The sequence below is a fragment of the Macaca fascicularis genome, chromosome 18 (genome assembly GCF_037993035.2).
Source record: "Macaca fascicularis isolate 582-1 chromosome 18, T2T-MFA8v1.1".
NCBI classification, from domain to species: Eukaryota; Metazoa; Chordata; class Mammalia; order Primates; family Cercopithecidae; genus Macaca; species Macaca fascicularis.
Window position 1 is genome coordinate 6,952,655 of NC_088392.1, and position 11,712 is coordinate 6,964,366.

Below are 11,712 nucleotides of genomic sequence, written 5' to 3' on the forward strand. Positions count from 1 at the left end.
TCAATATTTATCTTTATTTTCCTGAGATTTGTGGGGTTTTTTCCCCCTCTTCTTTTTTTCCTCTGTGGAATCCATCTCCCTTGCTCCGTTGACTATGTGGCTACTGAGGACTCAATGTTTTTCAATCTTTATTTTTTTTACCTTAGCTTCCTAGTGACTGCTTCTATATATCATAATTTATAGCTCAACCAATGATTTTGGCACACACTGTGCTCAAACACTTCTAACTGTAAGGATTACCCCCTTTACTTACCAATCTGTGTGGAGGGCATAGAGTGGATTCAAGGTTCAATCATTTTTCAAGTCTCCCTTGGCTTTTATTTTTCACCTGGCCCTTGCCTGTCAAGCACATTAGCTTGTGATGTACAAAGAGCCTAATTGGCCCTTCCATGGCTCTCTCATGTCCAGAATCTTCCACATTCTATTTTTGGGTAGTGTATCATTTACCCCAACAGATACTACAATCTCGGGCTAGCAAAGTGGTGGGTTTTCCCTGCTTGTTTTCAACAGTTAACAATACCACAAAGTTTATTGCCTTGCTCCAAATCGAGTCAGCTCCCTTTGCCTGAAAAGCTGCTGCTTTTCTGGCTGAACTTATGCTGGTAAAACTTTTTTCACTTACTGATTTGTGGAGAAGGGGGAAACAATTTCAGGCAGAAAGGCAAGAGACTACTGCTCTTCTTACTCAAATCTCTACCATGTATAATTTTTTAAGAAGAAAGATGATCAATTTGTTGTCTGTTTTTAGTCAATTTACAGAACTCTGAAATTGTTGCATTTGACAATTGTATATGTTTTTGTTCTTCTTTGTGTAAAGAAAATTAACCTACCACTTTATCCCTTGATAGCCAGAAGTCTCTCCCTCAATCATTACACAACATAAATTTTACATACATGGAAAACAAGGTTAGAGAAATAAGTAATTTAATGGACCTTGGTTGGAATTTTACTTCTCCTAATGCCCTGTGCTATGTTCATTTCACCAAAGCTTGCTGCCATCTCAAAATGATGTATTATCCTGTTTTCCCTCTCAACTTACTAGAAAGGCTGATTTATTTTATGTTTTCCAGTGGCCACAAATTTACATTTCTAAAAAGTAAGAAATATACCATAGCATACCATACTAGTACCTTAAAATAAAAAATAAATACTTTTTTTAGAGTAACTGGGTGATTTTTCTTTAAAAATAAACATATAAAAACAGCACATGAAGCATTTTGTCGTCTAATTCAATATTTTGCTTTTGATTGGCTGCTTCTCCAAAAGAATATTGGTTTCTCAATGTCATTTTTTCTAGTTTCTCAGCTGCAGACTTCAAATATTGCATTAGGTGCTGACTATATAGTAATAATCTGCTTGATAGCATCTGTGGTTCACACTGGAATTGTATCCAGAATCAGACATTATTTCTTTACCTGATTTAAGCAAAAATAAGCCTAGCTAGGTTTCATGCATTGTGTATCAGTATAAATAAATAATATGCCTTCTCAATAAACCTCTTCTTACTTATCAGGTAGCCAGATAAACAGAAAAAGGTGCCATGACTCCAGCTGATATGTCAATCTCCTTATTTATACATGGAGAGGAAATAAAGTGTACTTCTTTCAACAGTCAATGTCAAATTTGATCATTTCTGACTCCAGCTAAGCACTGAATATCAGATAATTTCTCTAACTGAATGTTTATATTAGAAGAGGTTACCTGAACAGATAAATGTTATAAATAGTAAAAATGTCTATATTGTCTTTGGATGGTGAAAATATAGGACTCATTTTTATTTCAAACTAAGAACATTTCGAATCTTTCGGGATGTTTGGGTATTATAATATTCATTACAATCATTGTGTTCTATATTCATGGTGAGTTACAAATGACGAGCTCTTTGCATCTCCTTTTGTGAGAAAATGAGGTCTATTTCCCCATCCCTTGACTGTGGGCTGGCCCTGTGACAAGCAGAAGGTAGCATGAGTGATACTGTGTGACTGACAAGCATTGGCCACAAAAGGTCTTCCAGTTTATAATTTCCCCCTCCGTTAATGCTATCTGTCATTGTGTGAACAAGTCCAGGCTGGGTTCCATGAAGATGATACACCAAGTAGAAAAACAGGCCTCTTGGGGGAGACATTCCATCAGTCTCAGCCATTTCAGATGTCAACGTTAGGACCCAACTATCAGTGACACCCTCCAGAAGCAGCTACACCTCCTTTAGACCCTAACTGACCACAGTGAGCCTGGACCACTCTGCAGGGAGCAAGAAATAGATCCTCTTGAGCCCAGACCAAGTTGTCAACTAAGAACTGTGGGCAACAAAATGGTGGTGGTTTTGGGTCAGGTTTTGGAATCATTTATCCCATTAGAAATGGATAACTAATATGATTTGTTTCATAGAATAAATTCAAACATGCTTTTCAAATGCTTTGAGCATTCAAACAAATACATACACACACACACACACACTCCTACAACAACCACCACAAGGAACAACAACTTAAAAATTAACCATGATTCATGCTTATAATGTGTAGTCAACATCTCTTAGTTCAGATTCAAAACTTAGAAATTTAGGTGTCAGAAATAATAGAGTAACAAGTAACAACCTTCTAAAAAATGACTGGGATGCACTTAAATTCTCTTTAAAATGAGTCAAATACCTCCTAAGGAGATATGTTAAAGGGGATAACTTTGTATAATAAAAAGGCCTCAGGCCTTGAAGTAAAATAAACTCAGCTGAGACACCAGCGTTGCCAATCACTGGCTTTGGGAGCTTGCTTCTACTAGGTCTGCTACTTAATATCCCTATCTCCTTATTTGTCAAAATGAAGATAAATGTACCTACTTCAGAGGGTTAGTGTAAGACATAAAGATGTGATATACAGAATATACCTAACATTGTATCACATGCTAATATATATCACTTTCCTTCCCTGACCCTGATATTTACCCTTAGGGCTGAGAAAATATTGGAAGCTCTCTCTACATAACCCATTACAAGTATACACTTCAAAGAGCTAAGAAAAGAAAGCGAATATTTATACAAAATGTGTAAATGAATATAAAATATAATGTAAAGATACATACTTGTAAATAAATTAAAAACATAAAGTATGTAATCCCATAAAATGTACAAATGAATATTGATGATAGCTCACAACTTTTTAGCAATACTTGTAAATAATGAATATATTAGACTAATAAAAGTGTTTACTCTTAAAAACAGCTCAGGAACAGCAGATGGCATGGCTGTAATTTGGATCCTAATCCAAGGCCTACTCAAATCACAGCAGGAACCAGGTAAACTGATCAAGATTTTCCCTAAAACACACAAGGGGAATGGAGAATAGGAAAATCCCACAGCACACTAACAAATTCCATAGCAGCGGACATATCTGTCTGCACTTCTAATTTGTGTTCTTATCTTTGCCACATTCTAGGTATCTCTTGGGCATTTGTCTAAGGAAAAAGCAGTACCCCCTGTGTTGAAGGTGAGTTCCTCAGTGTAATGAGACTGCTTTGAAAACCAGACACCCAGGAAGAATGGGGAATACGTGTCTGAACAACGCCAAGATGCCTCCTAGACACCATGCTCTGTATTTCTAGGCAGTTGTGTCAATCAATTGTTCTTGAACATTTTTCACTAATATGAAAATCCAGACACTTATATTTTTTATAGAATTAAGGAAACACGAAGGTCTGGATTTTTTATATAAATCTATATTTACACAAGGGGACTCAAATTACATAGAAATGTTCAGCATACAGTTTTACAGAGGATCAAAATGGTAGAGGTCTTCCAGTGTTATATTTTTATAATATTTTAATAAACATCATTTATTAATCTGCAAAAAAAGTGCAGTCAAAAATCCATTGAATAAACTTTATATAAAAACTGCATTATAGAAATGAGATTTTTACAAATATTTAACAGCCCTTCTTACTTCAACACTAAACTCTGAAGATTATTCTTAGCTTTTAAAACGTTTTCACATATACTCTAGACATATAGCCAGACGTTTATGCTAATTTATGCATATTGTAGAAATGCAAAAAATACTAATTAGCATGAAAATTGCCATGAATAGAAACGGGAAATATATTTTATAATGGGAATTTAGATGTATCACAAGTTGATAAATGTGTTACCTATTTAAACATCCAATTTGAGCACAGAAAGGCTTGCATATATATTGCACAATTTACATCATTAAAACAATTTATCTCCCCAAAATATTGGTCTGTACTTTATAAATTATCATCTACAAAGAAAGTATATATTCTTGCCTGCTGAATTATCAATATATTCACAGTAAATTCTTTATAAATAGTCAGATAGTCAGTTATTTCATCTTAATCATTGATATTCCTTTTTACTATTCTTGCTGCCTTTAAAAACACAAAGAAGATTAAGTACAACTTCCTGCATTCCTCTCATGGGAATATTATGTTTTAGAATCTGTTCACCGGTTAGGAATCTAGATAATAGCATTTGAAGCACAGTCAAAAAAAGTTTATAGCTGTTTATTTGTAGCTCTAATAAAACATCTGCCTGCTCTTTTAAAATTAGTAATTTCCTACTTAATGTACAGTTCATACAATATTTTAGACACATTGAAACTTAAAAATAAATACCAATGCAGCACCACTGTTTTAAGATGCTTGATAAGTATGTTGGAGATTTTTAATTTAAATGCATGTCAGTTTATGCCTCCAGGCCACGTAAAGAAAAGATACTGAATTTCTGATAGTTGAAGAGTGGAAGAAAGAAAATATCCAACGTTTCTTTGCCCACGTTGGATGTGGTTTCTATTATTGTTTCTCTAACTCTCTCAGATATTCCCACTAAATCTTAATTTTCTTTCTTTGCCAATGAAACCCCGCCTTTGTAAATTTCAAAATAACTGGGAGAAAAATTTGGAATGTTCTCAAGACAAAGAAATAATAAATGTTTGAGGGGGATGGATACTCCAACTACCCTATTTGATCCCTACACAATTTTTTTTTTTTTTTGAGATGGAGTCTAACTCTGTCGCCCAGGCTGGAGTGCAGTGGTGCCATCTTGGATCTTGACTCACTGCAACCTCTGCCTCCCAGATTCAAGCGTTTCTCCTGCCTCAGCCTCCAAGGAGCTGGGACTACAGGCATGTGCAACCAGATCATTACACATTTTAGGAATGCAACAAAATACTATATGTACCCCAAAAGGACAACATTACATATAGAGTAAAAATTATTTAAACAGCAAAATCGATGTGACTGATTCAATTTCTTTATCTCCTAGGCATGATGATCTCCAAAGTGTGCAGGTGATTTATACGGTTCAGAGAAAAACTCTTAGGGTGACCCACTGGGATACAGGGAGGAAATATTAAGCCTCTACTCATTTCATCTGAAGCGTAAGGTACCAGGAAGCTTCACTACTACATGAAGCACAGTTTGACTGGGCCACATCCACTTGGTTCATGTGTCAACTGGGTTCAGACCTTTCCTGGTACAGAATGTTCCAAGGGAAGCATGTGAGTGCCCATGGCAAGGGGCTGTTCACTGGCTCTGTTGCTGCACTTGTCTGTTTCCTTAAAGTTTACAGTTTAGGTGCATCCATGTAAGAGGATTTAAAAGATTGTGCAATTTAATTTCAGTCAAATCGATCCCTACAAAGCAATTACTAGTTATAGAAAATTCCTGAAAAGGAATTATAAAAGGTAAGACTAAAAGAATACTGAAAAGAAACCATAAAAGGTAAGACTAAAAGATTCCTGGAAAGAAACCATAAAAGGTAAGGCTAAAAGTGGAAGCCCAGGCAGGGCTGATAGATCCTCCACCAGGAGGGACGAGGGCAGCTCACAGACCAGAATCTGCTCCCACCAGTATGGTATCCATTCCAAAATTTGAGCACTGTTTGGATTGGTTATTAGAGATGTTATGACACAAAAGGGACAGAACTTGATCCACTACAGTTAATGAGAAACTTCATCAGCTCCACATTAAACTAAGTGGCAATCTGGTCTTCATCAGATCTGCTACAGAATCAACCAAACACTGTCACTAATAGAAACATGGATTTATGCCCAAGATTATAAACAATAATAGGGCCCTAAGTGTATATTATGCTGTGAGTTATTATTATGATTGTAGGAATCATCACATTTATCACACAGAGCCTGTGCTGTGATTATTAAAAATAAGCACATAGAGCATGAAGACAGATATCTATGATTTTTTTTTGGCAATGCTTACAAAATTTTGTTAAATCTTTATGTTAAATGTCTACAAGTGTCATTTATGGTTCACTAACATTATCGTCCTATATGCATATCACTTGTAAATATTCTTAAATTTATAATCAAAAGGAACATATGATTTTTATTTTTTATTTTTTATTTTTTTGAGACGGAGTCTTGCTCTGTCACCAGGCTGGAGTGCAGTGATGCAATCTCAGCTCACTGCAATCTCTGCCTCCTGGGTTCAAGCAATTCCCCTGCCTCAGCCTCCCAAGTAGCTGGGACTACAGGCACGTGCCACCACGCCCAGCTAATTTTTTATATTTTAGTAAAGACGGGGTTTGACCATGTTGTCCAAGATGGTCTCGACCTCCTGAACTTGTGATCCACCTGCCTCGGCCTCCTGAAGTGCTGGGATTACAGGCCTGAGACCCCATGCTCGGCCAGAACATACAATTCTTTTAAAATGTTTGGAACACTGTTCTATACCACTGATGATGAAATAACTTTGATGTAAACAAGGTGACCTTGTTAAGAGTAAAGATTCCTGGCCTACCCTGGGAGAATTCTGGTACAAATCATCAGACGATCCCACCCTGAGGAATGTTTTTATTGAACAAACTCCTAATTTGTCCCTTTCTTTCTCTCCTAGTTACAGCACGTTTGTTTTCAAGAAGAATTGAAAAGAAAAATGCATCTAGTGGTGCATTATTCCAATGTCTGTTGCCATTTTTCTACTGGAAGTCATAGAAGTAAGGAAGGGGTACGATAAAGAATGGCATGCTGGCAGAGACCTAACCAGGGTGATTGGAATGGAAGAAACACAAACAATTTGGCTTCCCCAAATGCTGCTCTCTGCAGGAACTTATCACCATTACAGGAGCAGGTGGCTCTTTCCAATGCTCCCATCACTCTGTAGAATTTGGTTGGGAATCTCATGAGTAGATAACAATCATTTTCAAATGGTAGAAAGCCAGCACACACAGGAGCATGTACAATAGTTCAGAGTCATACTGGGTTCTGGCTACTTTCCTTTGGAAGATTGCTTTTTCCCGTGTGTATTAGAAAATACTTAAATACGGGGGTTGTTTTTATTTTTTTAAAGATAATGTTTAGTTTTAAAAGGTTAATTGATGGCCATTACGGGAACATCGAAGAGTTCTGCTCCCTTTTATGCCACCTGTCTCTGCCGAAATGGCAATGGCCTTGGACAATTATGTGAAATCAAAGAGTTTCATTTTGAAATTGAAAAATAATTTATAGATTTAAAAAATAGACTTATGGCATTTAGCCCAACTAGGAAACTAAATTTAGAATCAATTGCACAGCGCTTTGAAACAATGCAGGATGATAAAACATTAGCTATTATGATACAAAAAGGCGAATGTTTGTGCAACTCAGCTTTATTGTGTAATTATCTTCTGGTAGCAGACTTCCCAGAAAAGGCTGCATGAGCTGGGCAAGTCACTGGGCCTTGGTTTGCTTATTTTTATGTTGATAATAATAAAACACTCAACCCACAAAATTGTTGTAAAGATAAAAATGAAGTCATGTTTATGAAAGGATTCTGATGTATGTTTAAAGCCCTACAGAAATATTACTTTTACATATACATAAAATGAGAAGATTGAAATTTTTTACATTTTAAAAATAATTTTGAATGCCATAGATCTGTTATAGCTCTATTACAGAAACCATTGAACTTAAAATTAAGAGACTTGCATATTAGTAACCAACATACATTTTGCTAACTATGGAACTCTATATAATTAACATCCTTAGAGTTCTCATTTATGAATATTTCCTTCCTAAGTTACAAATATATAACTGGCAGTAAACCTTATTATACATTATTCAAATTTCTTGAAGTTCTCCAATGCTCCTGATTATTTTTGAAATTATTCTTTAAAAAAAACATTGGGGAAACTCTGAGGACGTTAGCGTGGGTGAAGGCTTCTTGAGCAATACCCTACAGGCACAAGCAACCAAAGCAAAAAGGACAAATGGGATGACATCAAGTTAAACGGTTTCTGCCCAGCAAATGAAAAAGTCTACAAAGTGAAGAGACAACCCACAGAATAGATGAAAATATGTGCAAGCTATCCATCTGACAAGGGATTAATAACCAGAATATATAAGAAGCTCAAACAGCTCTATGGGAAAAAATTGAATATGATTTAAAAATGAGCAAAAATCTGAATAGACACTTCTCAAAAGAAGACATACAAACGGCCAACAGGTGTAGGAAAAGGTGCTCAATGTCATTGATCATCAGAGAAATATAAATCAAAACTACAATGAGATATCATCTCACCCCAGTTAAAATGGCTTTTATCCAAAAGTCGGGCAATAACAAATGCTGAAGAGGATGTGGAGAAATGGAGAAAAGGAAACCCTGGTACACTTTTGTTGGGAATGTAAATTATTACAACCACTATGGAGAACAGTTTGGAGGTTTCTCAAGAAGAACAAAAATAGAGCTAGCATATGATCCAGCGATCCCTCTCCTAGGTATATACTCAAAAGAAACAAAATCAGTATGTTGAAGAGATGTCTACACTCCCACATTTATTGCAGCACTATTCACAATAGCCAGATTTAGAAGAAACCTAAATGTCCATCAACAGACGAATGGATAAAGAAAATGTAGCACTTTTATAAACCATGGATTACTATTCAGCCATAAAAATAAATGAGATCCTACCATTTGCAACAACACAGATGGAACTGGAGGTCGTTATGTTAAGTGAAACAAGCCAGGCACAGAGAGACAAACGTCGCATGTTCTCACGTATTTATAAGATCTAAAAATCAAAGCAATTAAACTCTTGGAGACAGAAAGTAGAGGGATGGTTACCAGAGTCTGGGAAGGGTTGTCAGAAAGGTGGAGGTGGTAGTAATGGGTACCAAAAAAATTGACAAATAAGACCTAATATTTGCTAACACAACAAGTGCTAGTAAAAAAAAATTTTATTATTTTTATATTTCATTAAAATAATTTAATTATTTTAAATGTATGAAATTATTTTTATAGTAAAAAATAATCTCATTATACATTTTAAAATAATTAAGACTATAATTGGATTGTTTTTAGCACAAAGGATAAATGCTTGAGGTGATGGATACCCCATTTACCCTGTTGTGACTATTATGCATTGCATGACTGTATCAAAATATCTCATATACCCTATAAATATATACAGCTTCTATGGACCCAAAATTTTTTTAAAAATAAAACTCATGTAACCCATAAATACGTACACCTACTATGTACCTACAAACATTAGAAATAAGCAAATCAAATAATTATTTAAATATTACTACATTGCTTCCATAATTGCATTAAGAAGCCTTATCCCAAGAACATGAATAGATTAATGTATAATGAAAACATGTGATCTTTGATCAAGAATAGTATTTTAACGAATGGTGATTATTTGCTCAGAACAAAGGGTTCTTAAATTTATTCGTGCCCAGTTATGAAGATAAGGCTTTAAGGACACTGTGTCATGGCAAAATTTACAACATTTTTTGGCTGAACATATTTTGGATCTACCAACATTCTATCATACATTTTATATCTAAGTAACATCTAAACCTAAGTCATCATAATTCCTGTGTGCATTTTTCTGTGTTCACCCATTCTGCATCAGAAATCGCATGCATATTGCTCTCAGTGTTACCCCGAAATATGTTCTATAAAGATCAACACTGACGTTCCACAGTAACAGTGACACACAACATGTGCACAGCACAGACACATGGGGTACAGTAACCGGAATCTTTGTCAACTCCACTGCTGAAGTACTTTTGTCTCTAGTTACTAAAGGAAGAAAGAGAATCATAGACAAGTTTATTGTGAGACTGAAAAAGAAGCCAGTACTAAGGAGTATTAGAATTTAAAATGTGACTCATGCTTTTTACATTGCTTTCTCTTCCACACACACACACAAAAGTTATTTTGTAATCAGAATCCACCTTTTGTTTGAATTTGTGCATTCTTAGCCAAGTCCATCTATTTCATATATATATTTAACTAATGCATTCATACCAGAGCTTTGCGTCTTTTTTTGGTAATAGAATTTGTCTAGTAAAATATTTGGCTCTTGTTTAGAATATTTTATTTATAGTAAAGAAAAGCCTTGTGAAGGATTGTAGTACCATGAAATTCAAAAACTGCATTAGCATTAGTTCAAAGAGAGAACTGCTATTTCAGAAGCCAATATTCCATGATGTTAAAATTAGTTTGTAGCATTTGGAGAAGAAACAAACATGTTACAAAACATTCTTGTATCAAAAATAATGCATATTACAGTCAGCTCACTATACACAAGGTGGTGGAGACAGAAGTTAGGATTTTGGCACCAAAAGGAGCCCCACAGGATTAAAGGGAAAATAAATCTTTAATTAAAATGTCATTAGGGTTAATACTTTCTCTATGTGGACCAATAACTAGAGAATGAAGAAACTCACCAAAAAAAAAAAAAAAAAAAAAAAAATTAGTTGGACCTAATGGGCCATCCAAGAGGCGGCTGTGGAGCCCCTCTGCACAGATCACATATCCTGTCTCTTAATCTCCAACACCCATCTGCAGCTGGATATAATGGTTCACAGTGTAAGATGAAAGTATATTAGTTGTCTGATGATTTACGATGACTTCCATTAATTAATTTAAAATAAATTGAAAACACCAAACAGGTAAATTGATACACTAAAGTAGATCATTGTTTCTGGGTCCGAAAGTTAACATTTCTTTCCCTTCTCCAAATTACTCTGTGTTTATTTTCTCTAAACCCAGAACACCACTGCTCTGAATCTTTATTTTAGTTCTTCTGCCATGAAAACTGAAATATGACGCCCATTGCTTCCTCCTGCTGTTTCCCAATTGCTCTAAGCCAGGTGTTGCGACCGGCCTTCAGGAAGCTGGCTTCCTGGTACACTTTTTCCCCATAAATCTGCCCAGATGATGTTCTTTCTCCATGCACCTTTCTGTCCCAGCCACCCACACCTCAACACATCAGCTCAAAAACACACCATAAACCACCCCAACGCTTCTCTTGTGTCATATTTGGAGCAGGTGTGTGCCGTTCACCTCTCTCAGCCACTGACATTACAGCCTCCATTTAGTACCATACCCAGACCCCACTCTGACACGCTGTCATTTCACATCTTTTTTCACCCAAAGATCTCCAAACCAGCTGTACTATTTAAATCATAACACACTTTAAAGCTGAACAATATTCACAGTTTTTATCCTGTTTCCTTCATTGTTTCTACTGCACTTTTTCTCCAACAGCCACTTCTTTCTTCCCTATGATCAAATCAGTCAGGCACTTGGATGACATTCCTACAACTTTTATCACCTTTTCCTACCCAGGATGTGAATCACAGCAAAAAGTCCCTGGACATCATCCCAATACTTAAATTACTAATGCCTTCAAAGCTTTGTCTTTTTCTCCTTAAGACATTTTCAAAAGCAGATAAAAATCCTCTTTCT

General features: G+C 35.7%; 1 long non-coding RNA gene across 4 annotated transcripts in view; it reads left to right on the plus strand.

Annotated features, from left to right (window-relative positions):
- LOC135968199 (uncharacterized) overlaps positions 1–8,908 on the plus strand; it is a 274,382-nt gene extending 265,474 nt beyond the window's left edge. For 3 of the 4 annotated variants that reach the window (XR_010582787.2, XR_010582788.1, XR_010582789.1), the window contains exons 4-7: positions 3,218–3,291; positions 3,432–3,482; positions 5,276–5,510; positions 6,868–8,908. This is a non-coding gene — a long non-coding RNA (uncharacterized lncRNA). The remainder of the gene's footprint in view (positions 1–3,217; positions 3,292–3,431; positions 3,483–5,275; positions 5,511–6,867) is intronic. The other variant, XR_012427398.1, reaches the window with a different exon arrangement.
- Positions 8,909–11,712: the final 2,804 nt, after the last annotated feature.